The 25,336-nt window shown below is 35.2% G+C and overlaps 1 pseudogene; it reads left to right on the forward strand.

Annotated features, from left to right (window-relative positions):
* The first annotated feature begins 21,984 nt into the window (after window positions 1–21,984).
* On the forward strand, window positions 21,985–22,114 carry LOC118704058 (annotated as a pseudogene).
* The last annotated feature ends 3,222 nt before the right edge of the window (window positions 22,115–25,336 follow it).

Here is a 25,336-nt window from a genome sequence, read left to right on the forward strand (position 1 = left end):
CAGAATGATATTTGCTCTAATCAAGACAAGAAATCAATAGGAAACTGATTAATGGTGCTAACCAGGATTGAGAAGACAGGGGGAATTTGCAGTTTGCTTTATGTAACTGACTGGCTGGAAGTGGAAGAAAGGGAGAAGCAGGTTTCTCACTTGGACAATAAGGTTAGCACCCTTTTGATACAACATGTAAAGGGAGAAAACAGAAGAGTAGAAGAGGATTTATAACTCGGGCACCTTTAACAGAATAGATGGATAAAAATGTATAATGGGAGGGTAACAGATATTTTTAGTTCTATAAAGAGATCTGTGGAGAAATACAGATTATATAAAGTCGTCAGGAATAGGAATGAGATTATGCTGTGGGGGAGTATTGTAAGACTAGAACGAACTAGGCAGGAGTCACTGGAGGAACATCAAAACTTCAACGCCTTGCATAGAAGGCAGATCTCCAAAAGGAGGACAAATGGTGTTGTCATAAAGTAAGTAGAAAAACCAAACAATGTTGCATTAGTGAAAGAAGAAAAAATTTCAAAGACATGGGAACAGTCAGTAGGGCAAAGGTATCTTTGGGGTCAAAGAAAATGAGGACTTAAAAGTGACCCGTGGCTTTGGTGATTAGGAGGTAATTACTCATTTTAACAGAAGCAATTTTAGTGAACAGGAGTTAAATGTTAATGATTAAGAAGTAACTAGGAATTGTGGAATTGCTTGACTCTAAAAGAAACTTGAAGTAAAAAAGATAAAGATATAATACAGAGTGTGGGCAAGCAAGAAATATTTTAAAAATATTTTATTTCACTTTCTTTTTCAATTGGAAGTTGAATAAAAGAATCCAGTTGAGAGGAAAAACATTAAAGAAATCAATTGTATATAATATTTCCTTCAATGTATAAAATAAGATATTTAATGCCAAGAAAGGTAAAAGTATACATCTTAGAATAATGGTGGTCCTTGATATTAAACACTTTGTGAAAAAAAAAAAAAAAAACCCACAAAAAAACACACAAACACACACACAAAAAACCTCCCTATTTTTTTTCTTTATGAAGTTAACCAGTAAAAACTTAATCATTGGGAAGCACTATTGATGAGGCAAAAGTGTACTCATGAATAGAAATATGGCCATTTCTTTCCTGAAAGCAGTGGGGGATGAGGCTCTGATGTTTGAGGAGTAAATACGTTTTTTTGTTTGTTTGTTGTTGTTTTTTTAAGTAAGAGGCAGGAAGTTGAAGTGAATCCAGATTTACACTATAAAATAAGAGACAAACATGTATTAGAAATGAGTAGATAAATGTTTAATGCTGGTTTCAAGGAAATAATAAAATTTTGCAATAGGGACTCTAGGAATGGAAGAGAGAACTAACAAAAGGCATTAAAAATTACTTGTTAACTTAGAAGGCATTGTTAAAATCAGAAGACATATATTTGTATAAGCACCAAATATCACGATTTTGCGATTTTTCTCTAGCACTGCTCAGTATGTAGAAATGATGAGAGTGGATGGCTGGGCTTATCCAGGGCTAAATCCTTGTCTGTGTAACAAGGGCAGAGGAAATACGAGGCCAAAGGACTTGAGATGCTGGCAAGTAAGTCCTTGACCGGGCATGTAAACTGGATAAGGAAGAAGGTAAGGCCAGGAGAGAAATGGAGAGACTTGTAAGAAAAAGAATGGGAATGCGTGAAACTTTTAGAAGTGTAGATATAGTAGAGAAAGAGGTAAAGGAGCCACACACTTTTATTTCAAATGTATTGGGAATTACATATGCCAGAGCTGTTCTAAAGTCTGGCTAATTGAGAGAAGAAACAGTGAAAATAAAAATGACCTTTTGGGAATAGGAAAATTATTTATAAAACAAATCAGGATGAGTTTGAATTGATATAAATGCAAAGTGATGTCATTCAGGGCAGGAACATAATGTTACAATAACAAGGTAGAGAAATAAAGGCGAATTAAAAAGGATATATTTGAGTAATATCTAACTCAAGGCAATTAGGTAGTTTCAAAAATTTGAAGACTTAGGGACATTTTTTAAAAAGTAGTTAGATGAGTGATGCAAAAATAAAAATAAAATTTTCTAATTGTCAGAAAAAAAATCTATGAAGTTTCTTTCATCTCTACCCATAGTACAAACAATAGGCTATTGGGAGCAATGCACAAAGAAATCATATGTTGCATAGATGTATTTATTTCAGACAGAACACAAGATCGATATAAATTGTATTGTGGCTTTCTTGTCTTTAAGGGTACTAAAAAGAAAATAAGTTTTCTCCAGCAAAGGATGATTATGTACAATGCAAGTGTTGTTTGTTCTCTAATGTAGTGAAATTTACAATCATATAATATATTGAATGAAATAATAAATGACACATGGATGAATCAGATGATGGATATCCTATTTGATGTGAATGCATTCTTACCCTGGGCCACTGAGCCAGACTTTCAAATTGGGCATTTACCTTTTCACTGTTCTCTGTAGACCACAGCTCTCATCAAGCAATGCTCCCCGGACAGCTGGCTCTGGCATATACCATCTGGAAGTCCTACTCCCTAGGGATGCCCATTATAGAAAAGTTTCAAGTCCTCAACTTCACCTTTAGGGAATCTTTATGTCATTTAATGAGACATCCAGCAGCACATTTGCAGGGTGATGTTGTCATAAAAAAGTGTTTGGGAGAATTCTAACTGGTGATTTTAAGGTAAATTATAACCATATCAAAGCTGTTGATATCTGGTGAGGTGCATCTTCTTAAGGAGCAAAAGTTTTACACAAAGTGAGCAAATACTATATGTCAGGTACTGTGCAAAGTGCTTTACATGCTCTTCTGACCACCCAGGAAGTAATTATTTATAATATACAAATTAACTATCTGATTTTTTTTATATAAGTTAAGTGACTTTCCTGATAAATGGAAAGCAGGGATATTAACTCAGGTAATTTGTGACCTGTACTTCTTCACCTTTTAAAAAAAAATTTTTTTTTATTAAGGACCTACTGGATTTAGGCTATCATTTGGACACAGGGAATGATAAGACATACAAACCATGTTTCTTCCAAACAAGCAGTTTATACTTTACTAGGCCCCATTAATATGAAAACCACCTTTATAATATATTGATAACATGACACATTCTAAAATAGAACTGTGTGTATGGGCAGATAGGAAAGCAAACTTTTTTCCCCTCTAAGGAATGAGAGAAAGATTTCATGGTAGAGGTGAAGTTTGAACTGGGCTATAAAGTATGATCAGATTCCGCTAAAGGGTCTGTGCATACACTGGAATGGTTCAGCTAGAACATTTTGTTCTCTACAACCTGAAAAAATTTATAAGGTATCATTTCAAAAAATGTTGTCTGCTGCCTCATGCTTTTGAGAGGGTGTGTCTGTGTGTGTGTGTGTGTGTGTGTGTGTGTGTGTGTGTGTGTGTGTTGAGGGTAGGGGGAGTTAATGGTGTAAACCAGAGGAAAGTAGAGAAAAAGAAAGGATAGGGTCAGAAGTCAAGGAAAAAGTGGGGAATTCCAGAAATAGGTATATGGGTATAAAGATAAAAGCACAAGGAGGATTACAATTGATTTAGAGTTGACTTGAAAAAAGAAAGAGCAGAAGAGAAAGGGGAATCACAGGACTGGGAGCAAAACAAAGGAGGGCACAGTAAAGAAACACAGGAGGGATTTGAATGAGGAGTCAAGAGAAACTTTAAAGATCTTATTGTGGTGTTATTTTAGGCTATTATAATAAAACTAGAAGCCTGATGCATGAAATTCATGCAAGAGTAGGCCTTCCTTCTCCCGACTGCGAGCACTGGCTTTAGTCTAGCACCCGGGACCCGGGATGGCTTCCCTCTACTCCCCCACAGGCAGCCAAGACCTGAGCCGGCTTCCCTCTGGCACTGGCTTTGTCCAGAAAGATGTCTGGAATGACTTCCAGATGGATGCTTGGTCTAACTAGCATATTACCCTTTTATTATTATAGATGTAATAATATATTTTTTGAAAAATTTTCTTATAAAAAATGAAAGTGCTTATTGAAAGTAGTTAAGATCCAGAATGCCCAAAACATGTATTTGCCTGCCATGTAAGTACAATTTTCATCTTCAACTATCTATGTATATAAAAGCCAAAGCAATCTTTATGACCGAATGACTAGAACAATAGGAACCTCCCTTGGTCTCTCCCCACTCCAGCCAGACAACCTCCAGTGGCTCCTACATCCCCTGCCCCCTTCCCCCCTACTCCCCCTTGATGGCTGGCCCTGATCAGCCCTGATCGGAACTGTATGAGATCATGCCCTGATTGGCCCTGAATGCCAGCTAGGCTGAGGGACCCTACCCATGCACAAATTTATGCACTGGGCTTCTAGTAACATATACAGTCAAAGAAAGTCCTAAATGGTAACTTTCAAGCATAGTATTTTCCTGCTATATATTGGAAGCATATTTTGAAAACAAAAATCAGGAATGCTAATTTTGGAATCTATCTTCCGAAAATAAAATGTTAACTTTTTTACGGAGAATAAAATGTTTATGGCTTTGTTCTACATAAGATACTCAGTTCACATATGATTTTTTATATATTTGGTTTTTCAAGGTATGACTTTTCCTTAAAAATCCTGGGTATTCTAATTCTTTTACAGATTTGTGGATTGGTATGTTTTCAGAAAACAGAAGGCGTCTTCAAGGAAGTGGTTATACAAGGCTTTGGTGCTTTGTGAAAAATCCATTTCTGTTTCTATAGAAAATTATGACTTTCCATTCCACTCTCACCCACTGTTTTTTTGTTATTGTTGATGCTGTTCTGATTTCTTTAAGGGCGTGTGTGTGTTTATGGTTTATGTTTTTATTATTGTTTTAATAGAAGCACTTTGGGGTGTGGTAGACTTTTTTGACTCTATGACTATAAACTCTTGCAACACATAACAGACAACCGATCAGAGAAATGGCAAACATTGTCTGTATCCTCTGTGCACTTGGCAGGGATTTTTCATATTGTACATTATTGGCTCTGCTGTGTGATAGCACAACAGAGTCTTTGTAATGCTCTCGGCAGAGCTATTTATATACTGCAACTCGACTAAGTATCCTTCCCTCTGCTGGTGTTCTTCCACAGACTCAAAGAGAAAGTGATTCACCCAAATAAAAGAAGTATGGATTGACATTGCTCAGAGCACAGGATGCTGCAAAGGCAAAATAAGTCTTTATATAGCTCACATTAAGTATTATTATTTTCAGTTGAATGGCAAAATGAAGGTTAGATCAAAATGAAGTGAAAGGATATTTCTTTCCAGCAGGCCAAGATAATTAGAATCAAGTTGGCATGCACACGTGTTTGATGCTCCAACTGTGGTGTGTCAAAGGGCCCTGAACTCTGGGGTTGTCAGGCTTTCAGTGATTTCTTTCAACAACTGTTCTCATCAAAATTTAAAAAGATGAGTGTCAAAAGGGCCCCTGTCACCTGTGGCCACTTTTTGAAATAGATTATTGAAAATTTAAATAACTTGGCTATGCACACTTCGCAATAAAGAGAGTAAATGTGAAATCCGACAACAAAAATGAGGGAAACAAGTGTTATTTTATCTTCAATTTAGCCCAGTCATAATCTGAAACTGCAGTTAAATTACCCAGGAAGATACAGTTATAATTTCCCTTCATATCACATTTAGTTGAAACCTGCCTATACATTTGAAGCTTTACTTCTTTCTCAAAATTAATGGGAAACATATATGTTTTCCTGAATTCACTTAACATTTTTCAGTCCCATTAGGCAGGTATTTTTATTAGGACACCTAGTTGAGATGACATTCTAGCATTAGCTGGACATGGGATATATTATCAGTTATCTAATTCAACCAATAAGGACTTGCCTCAAATTTGACATTTGTAGTCATATTAAAGGGCCTGATATTTAGATTCATTCGTATTCAGTCATGACATGTTCAACAGCATGACTTTAAAAATAGCATAAAGTGCATACAAATAATAAGGGGAAGAGATACCAGCGGAATGTGATGCTCCAGTTAACATCACACTAACTGGAGGACATGGGAAATGTCAATTTTCAGTGGTTAAGGCAAAGCACAGATGTGCTTGCAGTCCCAGGGAAAAAAATATTATGCAAAAGAGTGATGATCTATTATTTGCTATTTGTTCACTTCTTTGTTAAACTGTATAAAAGATTAGAGACACAGGAAGAGTAACTTTAACCTTAGCAGCACAATAAGGTAAATCCTAGGAGAAAATAAGAAAGAAAAAAAAAACCACCCAGTTTTCAATTTAAAAATAAATATTTGTCATGCATTTGCTGAATGAATGAAATTATTTTGATAAAAAGAGGATGTCCTAATATTCTTTTTCCAATATAATTTTAAAGCTGTTCTTTGCTTGGAGATTTTTTTTAAGTAATCTCTAACAACTGTATATCTAGATATAGCTGATTAGTTTCTCTGTGTAAGACATGAGGTAATTTAATTATAAATATTTATTTAGACTTATTATCAAACAAAAGTAGTTTAATAGGTTATATCACCTGAAAACTTGTTGAGTTAGTAAAAAATGAAAACGTGCAATAATGTGTTCTAACTTTCAAATTCTGTGGGTGTGATGAAATACTAATATTGTGTCAAAATTATATTAAGAGGGTCAACTGAACTTGAAATACAGAGTATTTAGCTAGAAAGTTATATTTAAAATTACATTCCTAATTTGATTCCTCAAGAGGCTGTAGAATTCTTTTCTCTGACAAATAAGTATGCTAGATCTTTGAAAGTATGGCATGGCCTTTGAGATGACATGAGCTCTGCCAAAGAGAGTATATAGAGCTCAGCTATCCTTGAATGACTTCAGAGTAAATATTCAGGCAGAAAAATGTCTAAAACAGTTTCTCCCAATAGTACATCTTATGAAATAGTAGGGCATTTAAATATTTGGAAAAATGAATTCTCCTGTCAAATACAAGTGGGGCACTTTGCATGTTATAACCCTCTCTCAAATTCCGAAAGCATATTAACATATCAAAGTCTCTCAAAATATCTGCAATCAAGAAATCTGTTTACCCGTGTTTGACATAGCATTTTAAAATGTATTTGACTGTGGAATCACTTTTTATTTTTTACAAACTACCCAGGGAAACTAGCATTTCAGATAACACAATTTAGGTATATCAACTGACAGTGGAGGAAAGTAATCATTTTTAAAAATAAACTGGCCTACAAGGAATTAAGTGATACACAACATTGTCTTGTGTAGTATTCACTGTGAAGCTACCTGGTAGGTATTATCTTCATCTTAGAGATGCGGCAGCTCAGGTTCAGAGTGGTTTGTTTACCTGCTTTAGTGGTTGAAGCCCTATGAGCGGCCAGGCCAGAGTTCAACCCCAGGTTTATGTGATTTCACATTTATTGTTGCCTGATCTCCCGAAAATGTTTTACTACACAATTAAGCCCACTACTTAATTTTTGTTCCTCTCTGTGGTTCAAAATTAGAATTATTGTCTTGTTTTTAAATGTAAAAAGTAGCCAATGATCAGTTATTTATTATTGAGTTGCAATTGAGATCTTGCTATTTGTTTTGAAATGTTACTCTTCAAGACATACAAAAATGTACTTAACTGTCTATATGAAGCAGTGTGTTTGTTAGGAGCCCAGATGAGTAGAGCAGACACTAAGGATTTCAAGTGCTTTCGGCAGGGTGAGAAACAATGTGATTCTCACTTCCTTTTCTTCTGGTTTAGATTACATGGCCCTAACATCTTTCCCATTTCCTGTCTCTCTACATCTTTACTGGCTTAGCAAACTCCCAACTCTTTTTGTAAACAGCTTTCTACTTATTCCACGTGCACATGTGAAGAGCTGAAAGAGGCTAGAGAAAAATCATACTTCTGGAGTGACCAGTCTCAAGTCCTAATGCTACTCCATTTCCCACACTCTTTCACTGTCCTAGACTAGTTCACATTTTCTTTTTTTCCCTCAAACTTTTTATCCCAGCTCCATATCATCACACTCTGCTGATGACCTTCTACCCTATTTCACAGTGAAAACAGAAGCAGGGAAGAATCAGAAGAGAACGTCCACTCGCTCCCACATCTGTCAGTGCACTTGCCTTTCCCTTGGTTGTCATGGAATAACACTTTATCCTTGTTTTTATGCCCAACCCATTTCCTTTCCACTAAAGTTCCTTAAAAATCCAATATTTACTCCTTATTCAGAGTTCTCCCAAACTCTTTTGAACCCATTCCAATCAGGCTTTTGCTCCTGTCAATTCACTGAAACAGCTGTTGTTATAAGCAACAGGGACCTCCTGGTTGCAAAATGATTGCTTTACAACTCGACTCTACAGCAATATAATCTTTCACCCTCTTCTTCTTGGAACTGCTTTCCTAGTTAGGTTACAAGACACCATCCTCTTGGTTGTCCTTCCTAGTGACTGCTTATTTCAGTCCCATTGGCTGGTTCTGGAGAGCCAAGGTCAAAGACCTCTTATCATTTTTGTCAACTTTCACTTCCTAGGTGAGTTTATTTTTAGTCTTCTAACTTTAAATACCATGCTTTTTTTTTTTTTTTTTTTTTTTTTTTTTTTTTTTTTTTTTTTTTTTTTTGCTGGCTCTTATATATAAAAACATCCTTCCCAGACCTCTTTTCCCTAAGTCTCCACTTTGATCTCTACTAAGTGTTCAAATTCAAATGCAAAAACAAATCCTGAAGGTCTCTATTCTACTTCCTCCTTCTGCAGTCTTTCCCTTCTCAGTAGATATCAATTAATTTTTCCATATACTAGTAATGTTACCAGTTCAGAGCAAACACTTCATCATGTAGAACAGCAATTCAAGAGCTCAAGGAATTGTCTACCTACTGATTCCATTGTATTTAATAGACCAACTTTCAATTCTGTATAAGTTCGTTTATTGCTGGGTAAGAAGAGTGAAACTAGTAAGCATCACTCCTTTGCCTGCTTCTTTAATTACGAAGCATATTCATTGATTGTGACAAATGAGACATTCAGTAAGTAACCAGATGATATTTCTGGCAGAAACATTGTAGATAGATAAGGAAAATCCAAATTCAGAAGAAAAAAAAATTTCCAGTGAGCCAAAATCTCTGTTCTCTCCATGATGGAAATAGTTTAGCAAAACATCAAATGGATGATAAGTTCTAAAGTTCTTTGGCAAAATTTGAGGGCTTTATCGTCATTTATCATGTTGGAATCTTGACACTTAACAATGGTAGTAGCCAGATCAATTTGGGTGAAGGGGAGTCCATTTAATTGGGCTTGTATCTGGCTTCTGTCTTTGACATTCTGACACTTTATTTGTAAGCCCACTGGGAAAGCATTGGCTTAAGGGGTAACTGTGGAAATGAGGCTAAATGACATACACAGAGAGTAATACCGTGTCAGCCTGATTACTGAGAGCCTCTTCCAGAGTGGAGATGAGCATTCAGGAACACAAACATCCTCCCACATTGAGATTATTTCCAGATTTCTGCCCAGATAACTTTGCCTAAACCAGTTGTTATTAATACTCAAACACTTTGAATTTCTGACCATCTAACTAAATCTTAGCCACTAGCCATGTATTATATAAAGCTTTATGTCAGACTATTTCTCTTTCGAGGCAAAGAGGGTAATGAGATGTGTTATTATAAATGAAGTTTTATCCCAGAGGAGATCTTTTCTCTATTCTTTAAGGTTTCCCTCTGAGGCACACTTTAGTTGGGGCCAAAATATAGTACAAAGCCACCTGTAAATCAAATTTAGTTTTTTCTTCCTCAGTTAAGTAATCATCGGACATGCCCCATGAATCAATTAAGTGTGGATTGAGAGATCTATAGAAGCATAGCAGGAATTGTCATGCTGAGTGAAGTCAAGTTTTCTTCCAACTGACTTATACTTTAAGACTCTCCTGGCCTTTACAATAAGTAAAACTTTCACTTGACAATCAATGGATGTTGGGTATATCTAAGTCTATTGTTTTGAATAACACTAAGCAGGCTAGGGTATGTGGGTATCTATTTAACAGTGAGGGGTAGAAAAAATCAAGAGCCATTTCTCAAGAGAACAATTATTTGAAGAAGATGTGATTTTACTATAAACCATAAAATACATTGATGTGATTATCTTTTGTATACTGCAAGTCCTAGGCACCAGCCAAACCCACTGCAGGTATGGGGAGTACCAGCAGACCCACTGATTCATAAAGATCAAATGCCAGATTCACTTACACTAAACCCAAAACTTTTGGAAATCCTGTTCTTGTTCTAAGTTTCACACGAAGCTGGTAGTGTGTAAGGCATTCAATAATTGGAATAAAAAAGCACCTCTAAATGTGGTCTATACGTGAAGTTCTGATAAAACACTTAATTTGAAAACACACATTTCAATGGATAGGTTGGGAGACAATTTGAACATAAAACAAATTTATTGTTTCTGTAGTTATGGTATGAGAAAGACTAGGTGAATGCATAAAACTGCACTCAGCTGAACTAAACCACTTAGGAATAAACAAAACACACCCACTCACAAAAACACTCAGACACCTACCAGCTGCCTCACTTCACTGTGTGTATTGTGAACCACAGCCATCTACATCTGGTACAGCAGTGGTCTATTCAGCTTTAGATAATTCTCATCCCTCCACTTCACAATAACTCACTTGCTACATTCCTATTATCATTTACTCCTTAGAAAATCTCAGGACTTTGTTGTAATATAAGCTTTGTAAAACTATTTGACAGGTGTAAAATGATGCTACTGTTTTTGTTCGGTTTAATTTTTTTAATATGTCACTGTTAAAGTTGTACCCCTAGCTCTATTTTCCCCATAAATCTAGTAATTTTATTGTATAATTTTGCATAGCATGGCAATTTTTAGGAGCACTAATATGTCATGTTAGAGAAGAACTGACTGTACCGCATAGTGTGGGAGAGAGATTCCCACAAACATGAAGATAAGTCAGATATCTAAAGCTAAGAAATGCTAATTTCCATTAAAAAATGTGGTAATAAGAATGAGAATTGAAGCAAGAAATAGGATCCAGTATCAATGAATTGTCTATTTGCTATGTCCTATATACTATATTAGATATTTTAAATTTATTATTTCATGGGAGAATGCTCATGATAATGTCATAATAGCAGGACAAACATCATAGAATAAATGAGGAATGGCTGTAAAGGAGACAGTTTTAATTATAGACTAATAAAGATACTAAAGTCATCTAGTCCTTATATTTGAACTCTGCCAGTAGTATGTCTTTTTAGACAAGAATGAATAAGTAAAGAAATGCATAAATATGATATTCCCAGGCATTCTCCCTTCAAGCAGTTTAAATTTTATTGTGAAAATTAAGACACATTCATAAAACAGTGCTAGTAGTGATATGTTATAAATACCAAATATGCTCAATGAGTTCTTTGGAGTTGGAACAATGAGAGAAGGCTTTTTGGAGCTGGTATTGGTTTTACTAGTTCTTAAAAAATTAATTATAGATAGAGAAGAAGGAGAAGTCATATTCAGAGGAAGGAAGAACATAGGCAGTGGGAGAGGGCAGAATATATTTGATATGTGAGGCATGGTTTCAAAAACAAGGAAATCCAACTAAAAAAGAACGCAAGCAAGAAATAAAACAAAGGCACCAAGAGTTAGCAAGAGTAGTTAATGATATGCTTAGAAAAGTGTTTTCAGTAGAATAGTGGGATAGAAGTCGAATCAGCTAAATAAGATGGTGGTGAGGAAATAGAAGCAGTGGTATTCAGACCATTTATTTTATGAAAGTTTATGGAGAAGGTACTGCAGTAGATCAAGGGTTCCGAATATTTAAGCAAAGCTCTTCAAGAGATGTATGTTCATGCTTGAAGACAGTTTTGAAAAAGTGTATATAAAAATCTTTATATATATATATGTGTGTGTGTGTGTGTGTGTGTGTGTGTGTGTGTGTGATGTGTGTGTGTGTGTGTGTGTGTGTGTGTATAGGAATAAATAATGCTATAGGTCAAGAGAATTTCTTTTACTACACTGTCTCTGAACTATTTTCCATTACTTCTGTTTTCTCTAATTTATAAATTTTTATTTCCTCTCTTCTCTCATTTCATAGAGTAAAAAGTGTGTATTTTAACTCAAAACATGTAACATTTCACTTTTAAAATTACAAACATGCTTAATAGGTTTTATTTAAAATGTATTTATTAAATTTCTTCTGCCTAAGCTATCTTACTTTGAAAGTGTTTTTAATCAATTTTGTCATATTCAGTTTTATTCCCCAGACCACAAACACTTTTTTTTCTATGTAATCAAAAACTATGTAATCAAAAACATGGTTTAATAAAAGGAATTTCTATCAATGAAGATGGCATTTAATAGTAATCTTCCTGTGTAGCCAGTAAGAATGTAATTGTCATTAATATTCTTAAGGAACATTTAATAATACATGTAGCTAGTCTTAAAATAATCATATACATTGATTTAGATACTCCAATAAAATTATTTAAAAATTCTTTTATAAATAATTTTAGTAGAGTGCTATATAAAATAGTAAAAAATTAAATAGACTCCAAATAGGAGAATAGTAAAATAAGTCCATATATACAATGAAATATTAATAAGTAATTTAAAAATGTTTTAATATCTTTATAAATCATTATAGAGGGAAGTGAAAAAATATTTTTAATGTGAGTTCAATGGTATGAATATTATATATGGGAGAAATCTATCAAAATTTAGCAGTTTTTGTTTTGTGATTGTGGTTTTGAAGATGATGTGAACTTTCCTTTTTTTGTAGCTGCCTACAATTTCCAAATTCTCTATTATAATAATAAATTAATTCTATAATTGGATAAAAATGTTTAGTATTTAAGATTTATAAAAACACAATAACTCAAAATTACAGAATTCCAAAAGAGCAAGTTAACTCAGTCTCAAAGAAAGCTGATATGACAATGTGACATTTTTCACTGTAATCTCATAACAGGAAGGGTAACTACAATTACAACCAAGCCAGCCTTTAAGCTTTAATGTGCAACCTTGGAAGATGCTGGTGATACAAACAAAGGAGAAATCTATTTTTGGGGGGCCAGCCATTAGGAGTTTTTTAAAATAGGATTTAGGTTTGCTACTGAAAGCATTTTGCTACCAGATGCTTCTCTTTAGTTTTTATAAGAACTGTGGTTGCTCATCTCTGAAAAACTAACTACCATTTGGCTAGTGTGCAAATGCTAAATCAAACACCTGCTTTCAAGACATGCACAGTTGATAGTCAGCCGACTCTAATCCATCTGATGCTACGTGTTGCATTCTGTGAGGAGGTAACACCTCAAAACACCTCTTCCTTGAAGGGAGAACATGGGGGCTTCTCTTTTATTTTTTACTTTTCCTTTTTAGAATGCATCCTTTGAACTTTTACTTTTTTGTAGTCCTTGTATTTAACACCCACTTCTTGCTATTTTTTGTTGTTGTTTTTACATTGAATTACTTTCAATGAGAATATATCCTACCATAGGTAGTAACAATTTCTCTGGTGAGAAATTGTTACTACCTATGGTATATACCTTTCAGGTGTAAACCTTTGCAAGGGTATATCCCAGATAGGTTTTGGTAAGATCTCTGCTTTCAGAGATAAAATAGACAGATAGATGATACATAGATAGATAGATAGATAGATAGATAGATAGATAGATCCATCGACCGATCGATAGATGATAGATAGATAATAGATAGGTAGATAGAATTGTATACTATAGGTATACACATACACACATACTTCAATGCATAGCTATAAAAGGTTTATTTTTCATCTTAAGTAAGTTGCACTTCAGGAGTTTGAAAAAAAAAAGTGATGTGTGTTTAGATATGAAGCAACAAGTGACTTTTCCATTCATCTAAAGTTTGTTGAAAGCGTGGTTATCCAGTAGAACACAAGAACCTGTGGAGCAGACAAAGATTAATTATACCTGTACTCATGCAGCAATGTTTGTGTTCCAAACAAATTATATTTGCTTGTGTTTAAACGATGCATAAATCTGATGCGTGCAGATGAACGTGTGTTCAGGATGGGTAAGCACACTTGTTTGAATGTCATATTTATCCCTGTATTTTGTCAGGAAATTAACTTCTTTGGAGTTTGTGCTTGAGCTGAGCATATGGTTGTTGATCTCTGGAGATGACAGCCTATCTGAGCAATAGCTCCTTATGGCTTCAGCTCTCCTCGGTTGGCAGATGCTTTGGGCTTTTCTACAATTAAGTGGAGATCATCACTGTTTTCTTTGAGCACTGCTGTGCCTTGTACTCTGAAGTGTTTTGTTAATCACTGTCTGCCTTCGACAGAAGCTGCCAAAGCTCTCATTAAGTTTGAATTTTGAGATGTCATGCTCGAATGATGGAATTTCATCCCTTTTCTGCATGAATGGAATTGGCTATGGAAAGGTGCCAGGAAAAAAAAATCGTGACACTAAAGTACACTTGCTTTATATTTTTGGGGATGAAACAAAAGGCAGCTGGGAGAGGAGGGTTTCTAATAATTTGTCAACTCTGGAGCATATAGTTCCCTAGGGGATGAAGTGTGGGGGTTGCTCACCCCTATTAATAGGAATGGTTCCTTACTGCTTATATCAACTATCAGTCATATCTTTGTTCACAAAGTAAATTTTAAATGTGTCTCTTATTTGCCCCAAGATCTTCCATGGCAATGACACAAAAAGTAGTATGCAAGTTGAATAGAGCAAAGCAATTTCTTTAATAACATGTGTGTTTAATCGGGGCAGGAGAAGATATTTGATAGTAAAGATGGGAGGGTAAGGCCACCTTTGTCCTTTAAAATAATTGCTTGGAGTTGTATAGAGACTGAAGCTAAATGCATCTGTTGATTGTTTAATGATTTGCTACAGGAAACCAAGTGTTATGGGAAATATGGTTTGAAAAGACATTACCCATTTCTCTTGGTGCATCTAATTGTTTCAGTTGAATGAGTGAAAGTAGGAAGTAAGCCTTGAAGGAAAAAATACTTAGAGTAATTAGCACTAATGCCTAATCACTGGAGTCATAAAGCATTTGAAAATGTATTGAACTGATCTTTAAAGTCCTATACTTGCAAAGACTGACATTGCCCAGTTGTTAACAAACTTCAAAAGTAGCATTGCTTTTGTATCTGCTCTGTCTGTGGCTCAGTGTATTTTAATCAACAACATCTGTGATGTATGTTTTGTTGAAATGTTTTAATGTCACAAACAAAACAAAATTCACACCTGTTTATAGCAGGAAGAAGACTGGCTGGTAACCTTGCAGCCTTCTGACTTCTATATGATACAACGTGCCTCTCCCATAAGGCCAGGAATAGATTTCATAGGACAGTGTTAGACTGATTGATTTCATGCTCACTCCTTTTGGACTATTTTAATGAATTGCATGTTGAAAGTGCCTGAGTGAAATGTTGATTGAGAGTTCTGAGGCAAAACATTACTTAATTTTATGGCAAGAAAATTATTATTAATTTTTTATGACCTTGAAACAATTATAAAACACACTTTAGGCAACTTGCACTGTACTAGCAAATGAGAACCCTGAAATCTGAAGTAGATATAAGAGGAAACAGACTGGCTTATGTGCATATTTATAAATTCCACTTTTAAATTCTTTCCTATATTTAGACAAAAGTGAGGGTCACTCATATCACATAATTTGACTCATCAGTGAGATCCTCCTATTGGCCCAAATCTCTTCTCTAGCTAGTTTTAAATAACGACCTTTAGGAAAGAATAATTGTTACCTTAGAAAACAATTTTTCTGTAGACTATAAGACTACAGACTCTGCTTGTAGATTTAGGACCTATAGGCTATAGGGATGCCACAAAACTTTTCAAACTTCATTAACTAGTCGGCCTGTACATATCAAAGTATCGCTATAATATACATTAAATGTAGGTGATCATTGAAAACATAAGACACTGTGTAAAGACAAGGCAATATAACTCCAACATTCATCTTCTACACCTAGACCTATCTTTACAGACTAACCACTTGGAGAAATATGCACTACCCAAAACCAGCCAATTCAAATATTCTTCTAATGAACTGTTGATATAATAGGACACTTAGTAATATATAACTAACACATTTCTAGGTACATTTTCAAAGCCTATATTCTATCCTGTATTATAGCTATTTAAATATCACTATATTCCTATTATATTTATTTATCTCCAAGGGGTATCATAAGTAAAAGTATTAGAATTATTAAAATTTATTTGTATTAAAGTTTTTGGAATTCTCCAAAGTAGAATAAAATATATTAGCAAGTACTTTGTTAAATTTTAAAAGATCTAACCACCTTCAAAATGAAAAAACCCTCTGTTTATTTGAAAATGTTATTGCATCTAGTTTCATAAAGTATACATGGGACTTGATATCATGATAGCTTGTTTGTAACTTTAAGTGCACTTTTTCCCTCCCCAAAAAATAAAATACAAGAGTAAATGAACAAAACCAAAACACAAGAAAAAACAAAATACCATTACTCAGAGATAACTATTCAAAGATGTTGATGTAGGTCCCTTATTTATGCTTTTTGTTTTGTATAATTGTGACCATTTTAATGTTTATAGGATACTAAATTTTCTGCCTACTATTTTATAAAAAGCTACATGAATTTAAGACTCTAAAATATTTGTATATATAGGTAGTTTTTACATATATGTTATAGTTGTTATGATATATATATAATTTTAATAATTATGGTATTGTGGATATTTAATCTTTTTCCAGTATTTTACTGCTCTAGATAAAGATACCCTAAATAATTTTGCGTATTGAACTTTATCTAAATTTGATATTATTTTCTTATTTAGTTTTTGAGAAATTTTGTTACTGCCTAAAGGGCATGAGAGTTAATGAAGTTATCCAAATTCCTTATTTGGAAGCTAACTTGAAGTGGGATAGACATCCTCTTTTTCATAAATAGTAGAGTCATATCTCATTGGATTTATGATTAGGAGGATGAAATATTTTAAAGTTTATTTTACTTTATTACACATACATTATAAAACGGAGAAAGCAATATTTTGGTAACCCATTCTGGGAGAAAATCTAGATAACAATGCTGAGATATATATGTGTTGCCATTATAACCTCTTGAGTGTCAGCAAAGAAGGCAGAAAGCCTTTCCCACTGAGGCCACATTTTTATTAGCTACTAGTGACCCGGTGCACAAAATTTGTGCACATTAAAGGGGATTAATTAGAGGAAATGATTTAATATTGCTATTTGCCCTTTCTCTATAATAGAAGTGTCAGATGAAAGAGGTTAGTAAAATGTATATAAAAACCTTCCTTCTGTCAGACTCTGGGGCTCACCAAGGGACCTAGAATTAAGTCCCCGCCCATCCATATACACCTCAAAATAGAGTGAGAACCAGACTTGGCACCCCCCACCCCACACTCAATTGGGCTAGATTCAGACTCAGTCAGTCCCACCTTTGTCAAGCCCTGCTGGGCAGGGGGTATAGTCTCAGATACCCTGACCCGATGCTGGGGTGGAGGGCATGGCCTGAGGTCCCCTGTTAAGCCTCACCTGGTGGGGGTTGTGGCACCAGGATGGGAAAAACACCTGAAGGTCCCCTGTCAAGCCCTGATGGGTGGGGGACACGGCCTGAGGTCCTCTGTCAAATCCCACAGGGGCAGGGGAGGGCATAGCCTCAGGTCCCTTCTGATTGCTCCTTAAGGCTCCTTATGGGAACTTGGCCTCAGCTGTGGGTGGAGCCATCTTTGTGATGGAGTGATGGTCAATTAGCATATTCCCCCTTTATTAGATAGGAGTCTCTGAGAATAACATTTTTATCATCTTAGTGCCTCTCTTCTTTCCTTCTTCCATAGGTGTTCCCCAGATTTCCCTCCTTGACCACTAAGACATTGGCTTTGAAACCTCACTGAAGAATTTTTTTAAAAATATACTTCAAAATGGTGCAACTATTTACATTTTTTTTATTTATCTATTTAATAAGGTCTTTATGAGGATTAAAGTAGATAACCCAAGTTAAGTGTATATATATATATATATATATATATATATATATATATATATACACACACACACACACACACACATATATATTGGTACAAGTGTTTGTAATATATATTATCTCAAATATTAATTCATAATGCATCTTTCTATATTAATAATCTTATCAAAATATACTTAACTAGAGGCTCAGTGCACAAAATTTGTGCATGGGGACAGAGGTGTGTGTCCTACACCCTCTCCTATCTGGGACCCCTCAAGAAATGTCCAACTGCCCATTTAGGCCTGATCCCAATGGGTCCCAACTGCTCACCTGCCTGCCTTTTTGATAGCCCCTAACTGCTTCTGCCTGCCAGCCTGATCACCCTTTAATTCCTCCCCTGCCAGCCTGATTGATGCCTACCTGCTCCCCTGCCAGCCTGATTGCCCCCAACTGCCCTCCCTTGCAGGCCTGGTCCCTCCCAACTACCCTCCCCTGCTGGCCATCTTTTAGTGGTCATCTTGTGTCCACATGGGGACAGCCATCTTTGACCACATGAGGGCAGCCATCTTGTGTTGGAGTGACAGTCGATTTGCATATTACTCTTTTATTAGATAGGATTATCAATAGGTGCTTTTTAAGCTAATCATAAGCAAATTATTACCAGCATCACACAGTATGTATAGTATAAATGGAAATGTAAACAAGTTAAAATACCAATATTTTGAATAAAATTAACTCCTACTATTCCAAAGGCAATGAAAAGAAATATTTTGTATATTTAGTAGCTGTATTTTAAAAATATTCTTCTCCTTAACAGAATTAGTTTGTACTTACTCATACATATTGTTATAAACCAGATCAGGGTGTTCTCTCTTGATAATGTTTCCCAGAACTTTGCTTTTCATAACCATGGAAATTGAGAGTACTCTCTAAAGGTCTCTACATAATTATCTTCCTTCAAAACAAGCCTGAAGTTTTGAGTGTTGAGAATACAAAGCACAACCCATTATTTATAAATCCTTGGACTGATGGGTGAAGCTTATTATTATTATTTTTTATCTTTGCCTTAAGAACATGATCTCTCTTTCTCTCCCTGATTAGTTTTTAGAACAGAATGGTGCATTTGTTACCACTGATGAACCTACATTATCCTAGCTTATCACCCAAAGTCTATAATTTACCTTAGGTTCATTCTTGTTGTAATTCTATGGGTTTGAATAAATGTATAATGACATGTACCCATCATTACAGAATCATACAGAATATTTTAACTGCTCTCTTTTTTTAAATGTGTGTTAGTTTGTTGTCACAAATATAAATTAAGGTAAATTTAAATTTGTTTTTATTCATTTTGAAAATAATGTCTTCTCTGATTTAATGATTCTATTCTTTCCTATACACTAAGTGGCCAGATTATTATGATTTCTGAGACCTGGTGCATGAATTCGTGCATGGGTGGGGGCTGTTCAGCCTGGCCATGGGAAGGGAACATGGGTGGTTGGCCATTCTGCCTGCTGGTGGAACTCCTGGTTGAGGGGACAATTTGCATATTAGCCTTTTTTGTATAGAATATACAATGAGTGGCCAGATTATTGTGCGTTCAGAGATCATAATAATCTGGCCACTCAGTGTATGTGCTTTAGCTGGGCTTCTGGAATCATTTATCCATTCTTTCTTTCTCCCATTTGCACAATGGCAATAAAAATTAATGTGCATTTATCTATTTTCTGCTTTCTAGAAAACATAACCTTCACCCTTGTCATTAAATGTCTAAAGAGAAATAAATTTGTTTTGTAAGAAAGTATAATGAGAAACACTTGGTTGATATTGGGCTTCTCATATAAAAAAATACTATGAGTTTGGTTGCTAGCCTTACTCTCTTGAGGAAAAGTTTTCTTAATTCCCTCATTTACTTCTTTTTTCATTTAGTTTTTGATTCTGGAGGATTCAAATACTGAATCATAGAATTCAAATAATAAGTATCAGGGTATGCAGCAGGAGCCCGTCATGAGCTCTGGTGCCCTGAGTATCTCTGAGTGGCTGTGAGTCCATGTATTCTTCTAAATTCTCTTATCCGAATACGCCAGGGCTGGTTCTTGCTTGAAACCTGCCCACTGTATAGCTGTTGGGAACTTAGGTCAAGTTCCTCCTTTGTCCTCTTCTCACTAGTAACAGGTATTGGGTTTGAACCCCTCTGCCTGGGGCTAGACCTCCTAGAATGTCAGGTCTTAGACGGAGAAGCCATGAGAGGTTGTGGGTGTCTGAGACTGAGTCTTTATTGCCTCACTGCCCACATTATAGCAGTATCTGAGCTCTCCGGCTCAGCAGCTTTTCCTGTCTCTCCTGCAGCTGCTCTCTCTAGCAGACTTCACACACTTCATCCTAACTGCTCTCTCTCTATACTCCAGCAGACTTCTTCTCACTCCTGCCTCAGCCAACTAGGCTGGTCAGTAACCTACTTTTATACCATTGGCTTCATGCCAATAGTTACATCAATCGGATTGGCTACTGAAGGGCACAGTGAATCGTGTGTCCTTGCACCCCCTCATGGTATCTTGGCATGATTAGGATTTCCAGAATCAGAGTCTTTGAACATCCTGTTTAGGCACATGCCCAGAGCAGCTTCTGGTCAGTCTGGTGTATTGATAACAAGGCCTCTGTGCTCCTACCAGCCTTGACTATCCAGGGACCTGGCATGGTTCCCACGCTAAGTCATAGAACTCATCTAATACAAAAGAATTTATCATTCTGTACCAGTTAGCATTTCCCAGGAAGTTGGAGTTAAAAAGAGAGAGGATATTATAGAGTAAACATTTCTTCTTTTCTAGTGCAGTATTATTCAAAGCTGTTGAAGAATAGAAACAGAGAAAAAGAATCATCCAGCCTGTCTCTTATCTTAGATGTAGAGAGGGGTACCTGGGTTCAATAGATGTGTGGAGAGGGAGGCAGTGACTCAGCTACATCAACATAGCAGTTCTCTGTGGTCAGGTAATAAGATGCTCTGTCTTAGTCAGTGGAACCTAGACAAGACCAAAAACCAGACAGCAATAAGTCTAGCGAGATTTCCAGAGGAGGTAGGGTGAATCAGATTATTGTTCCTAATATGTCAGTAGTTTCTGTCAAAGAAATATACATTCATGTCTTCTATTATGTAAGTTTTCAGTGCTTCTGCCAAAAAATATGTGGGTTATTTACCTCACCTCTATTGATTTTGACTTGGCCATATAATATTTTTGTTTTGGTCAGTGGGTTCTAGGCAGAAGTGACCAATGCTAAGTCAGAGCCATGATCTTAAAAAGCCTGGCGTATCTCCATTCACCCCTCTTGCTCTTTCTCTATCCATCATAAAAAGATTCTACAGTAGGGAGTGTTGATTATAAAAATAATAATAATTATTATGACAATAATAAAACATGAGAAAAAAGCCTGAACCAAACTTGTAGCCTGAAGTAGAGCCACCCAAGCCAAGCCTCAAACCTTTGAGCCAGAAAGTAAATGTTTGTGTTAGTGGGATACTGAAAGGTGGGGGAGGAGTATGTTATGCAATATTATCACAGGAGTAACCTGACTCATCAGGGGGGTCACCAGAAGGATCTTGCTATAGGACGGTTACAAATTAGATCCTTCTAGGTTAAATGAGAGGATTCTTATAGCACCAGCATGAGCCTAGCTGTGCCTTGACATTTAGATGACCTAATTGTAGGGGAATGCTGCCTCTTCAACAGAGACTAGGAGGTCAGATTAGGTTATGCTATCAGAGGCTTCCCCTCCAAGGCAAGCACCTATGTACATTTAGAGATGGGCAGAGACAGTGGACATTTCACCTGAGAGCCTGACATTTCCCTGCTTCCATTAGGTCCCAGACGCTTCGGCCACACCTGGACTTAATTTTACAAAGAAAAACATGGAGTGGAGAGGCTGAGAGCCTGAAAATTGTTACTCAAGATGGTAAGTTGTCCTTATATAGAAAAGGTAAACCATGACTTAGTTTAGGCTTTAAACTTAGCCTCTTCATCGCTTCTCGGCCTTTTGGCTAAGATCAAGTGTAGTAAAATTAGCCTCTTCATTTCTTGTTTATTTATTTTCCCTGATATCTAGGAATTAAGACATTAGGAAGATCAGATTGATTCTGGACTAAGTAATTTTTTTTCTTTATATCATTGAGATATAAATTGAATTAAAATTAGTGAAGATGGTTTTCAAAGATTTCAAGAGGAAGTAAGATATAAGCAGAAGTATAAAAGAGAGGGATGGGAAGAGAGAAAATGTGGTGAAAGGAGATTGAGATGGATCTCAATCTTATCTCTTTTTATCTGCATTTGGTGCTTGGTGTGCCCTGTGGTTGTTTGTAAATAAGGAAAATCATTCAAAGCCTAAGAGTTTAGTTTTTTAATTCAAGAGTAATCAGTATCATAACTAATATCTTCATGTGTATTGGGAAATTTTTACTTTTGTGCTTATCTTGTAAGAGTGTAGAGAAAAGTAAGATCATACAGATGGGTATAATTTTGCTTTAATTTAAGGTTCCTGTATGTTTTTAATAACACTTTTCTAGATAAACTATTCCCATGGATTTTAAAAGGAAAAAAAGGAACAGGCATTGTAACCTTATTAATTTTCTTAGAAATCACTACCAATGGAATCTTTTGTACTTTGAGTATACTGTTCTTGCTAACTAAATATCTAATAATTCAGCTAGCACCATTCTAATTATTTCTGTTTACTTTGCTAAATCACAGAGGATATTTATGTATTTTTGAAATTTGTAAAATATGCACTCTGATAGAAATAAGCAGATATTTTAAAATTGTATCTCCAGCATGTTTTGTTAAAATCAACAATATCTATTTGTTGATTGGGTAGGGATGTATTGTATACTTTTGGTACTTGAAAAATTATTGACCCTTAATCTATCACGTTATATATTCAGATGTCATATGATCTTAACTTATTACAAACATCTAGGGTGGGCAATGAAGTTGTCCTGCTCCTATAGATTACAAAACTAAAGCATAAGGGACTGAATTCATTTATTTCAAGACCATCGATTTGCAGTCCATTTCTGCTAACTTTAATAAAGTCACAACAGAGATTCATTTATTTTTTAATGGATAAATATTAAAATATATTCTGTCTTTATGGTTTTTAGGATTTACCTCTTACATACTTTTCATATTTAAGTGAAATATTTCTATTTAGATATTAGTGAAAACAGAAGCTTGAAACAGATTAGAAATACAAGGGATTCTTCTCTGGAAAGATGCTGCAGATATTCAAAGATTCTAGATTCTGTGCAGATTTTTAGTAAAACATTTTTACCACTTCTGTGTTTTGAAAACGTAATAAATATCCTTGACATTGCATCTATCCATTGATGTTACAGTGCTACTGCACATGATGTTGCAATGATTTACAGAACTATTCCTGCAGATACATCCTGGAAGGTAGTTTCACTTGCTTATAGTTCTCCAGTAAGCACATTAAATTGCAAGGCTTGACAATATCAGTGTATTTTCATGCCTTGATCACAACAAATCAAAATTTCTTATCAAGATATCATTTTATTATTTGAAATTATATTTCACAAAGAATTATTTTTAAATATCCTGGATTGATAATTAGCCTTCTTATTCTTTGTGGTTTTTTAAAATGCTTTATTTATACCTTTGAAAATAACATATTAAAACACACCTTCTAAAATACAAAATTGCCACTCCAAAGAGGTACCATTAAAGTAAGACTAATATTATAAACTTCAGGTAGCTCTTTCTGAACCTAATATTTTTGGAAATCCATATGTACTGCAATTCTTTGGGGTCAGTTTCTGAAATATTATATCAGCCCTGTATTGTAAAACTCTCTTTTTAAAATTTCTCTTTAAAAATTGCTCTGCAGATTCTCTGGTCACCAAGGATATATTCATTTTAGTCACATAGTTTCATCTCTCAGGCTTGGAGTCCATAAGAAGCATAGTCCCCTGCCCTGCAAAAGCCCAGTGAAATCCTCCACTGCAGGCACTAAATATGGGCAGCACCCAGTCCTTGATGTTAATTTTTTTCCAGTGCCTTATCAGCTTATATTCAAAATATTTGCCTTAAGGTGGTACCTTTAATTTGCTATCAAGTCAAAGTAAATAATGGAGAATATTCATAAATAGTTTCAGATTTTGTCAATGTTTTACAGAGTTGAATACAATTCCTTTTTTTTTTAAACCTATGAAAGGCTTACACGCATTAGCTACCATAAAGTAACTTCATCACTTATGACCACTACTGAACATTCAGAATGAGTTCATATTGCCTTATGGTTTTAGTACTCTTAAGTAAAATGAAAAATGCCACTGAAATGTAACAAACAAATAAACAAAAACACCCAAAAATAAAACAATGTAACTTAAATAGATCAACACAAGTAGTAAGATTAAACTAATATCAAAACTTGAACATGTGTGTTTTATAGTCAGGCTCTAGATTTTAGCATAATTTAGTTTCTTTGCATTCTTGTAAATCCTACTGACTTTCAGTGATATTGTCCTTTAGGTACATTTTCACAATATAACGTTTCACTCTTTGAAGTTTTCCAGAAGTAAATACCTTTCAATTCCTTTGGAAATAATATGTAAAGGCAAATAAAGACATAGGCGTGCACTCACACACACACACACACACACACACACACACACACACACACACACATACACACAGTCAATGGAACTTCTGAAATTCTGTCAAATGTTATACGTTTGTTCATGGAAGAAAACCTGGAAGTCATGGAGAGTGACTTCACATCTACATGCCATGCCTTTGACTACTCTTTGGCTTATTTTTACCATCATTATTTCACACATTTCCTTTATATGTAAAATGGGACATCTTAAATGTTATTTCTGTACCATTTCTCTCGTACATCTTCAGAAGCATTTTAAAAGCTGTATAATCAATGTGTATATCTTTGACACTTGCCTCTGTTATGTATTCTGATAGAGGCATTCTCATTTCTGCATATGAATTTAGGAAGTTTAACTGCCTTACAACTTAGTGTTTGTGTATGGGTGTGTGTGTGTGTGTGTGCACGCTCATGCACACACATAAAATGCACAGCCTTTCCTATGAACTATAATATTGAGTTGGTGAGATTTGTTTAGAAATCTCATACATAGATTATTGGTCAGATTGTAGAGATATTTGAAGCAGAAAAGATGTTAGCTCAGCATAATGAATGTCTGCCAGCCATTTTTATAATGACTTGCTGCAGTTTTTATTGTCTGACAAACCGTATGCTGTGCTGTACTGTGAGCTTTCTTGTTCGACATAATAACGAATGATGCAATGTATCCCTAGAAGTCAAACTGGATGAAAAGAAGGC

The sequence above is a fragment of the Pipistrellus kuhlii genome, unplaced genomic scaffold (assembly GCF_014108245.1).
Source record: "Pipistrellus kuhlii isolate mPipKuh1 unplaced genomic scaffold, mPipKuh1.p scaffold_m20_p_4, whole genome shotgun sequence".
Taxonomy (NCBI): Eukaryota; Metazoa; Chordata; class Mammalia; order Chiroptera; family Vespertilionidae; genus Pipistrellus; species Pipistrellus kuhlii.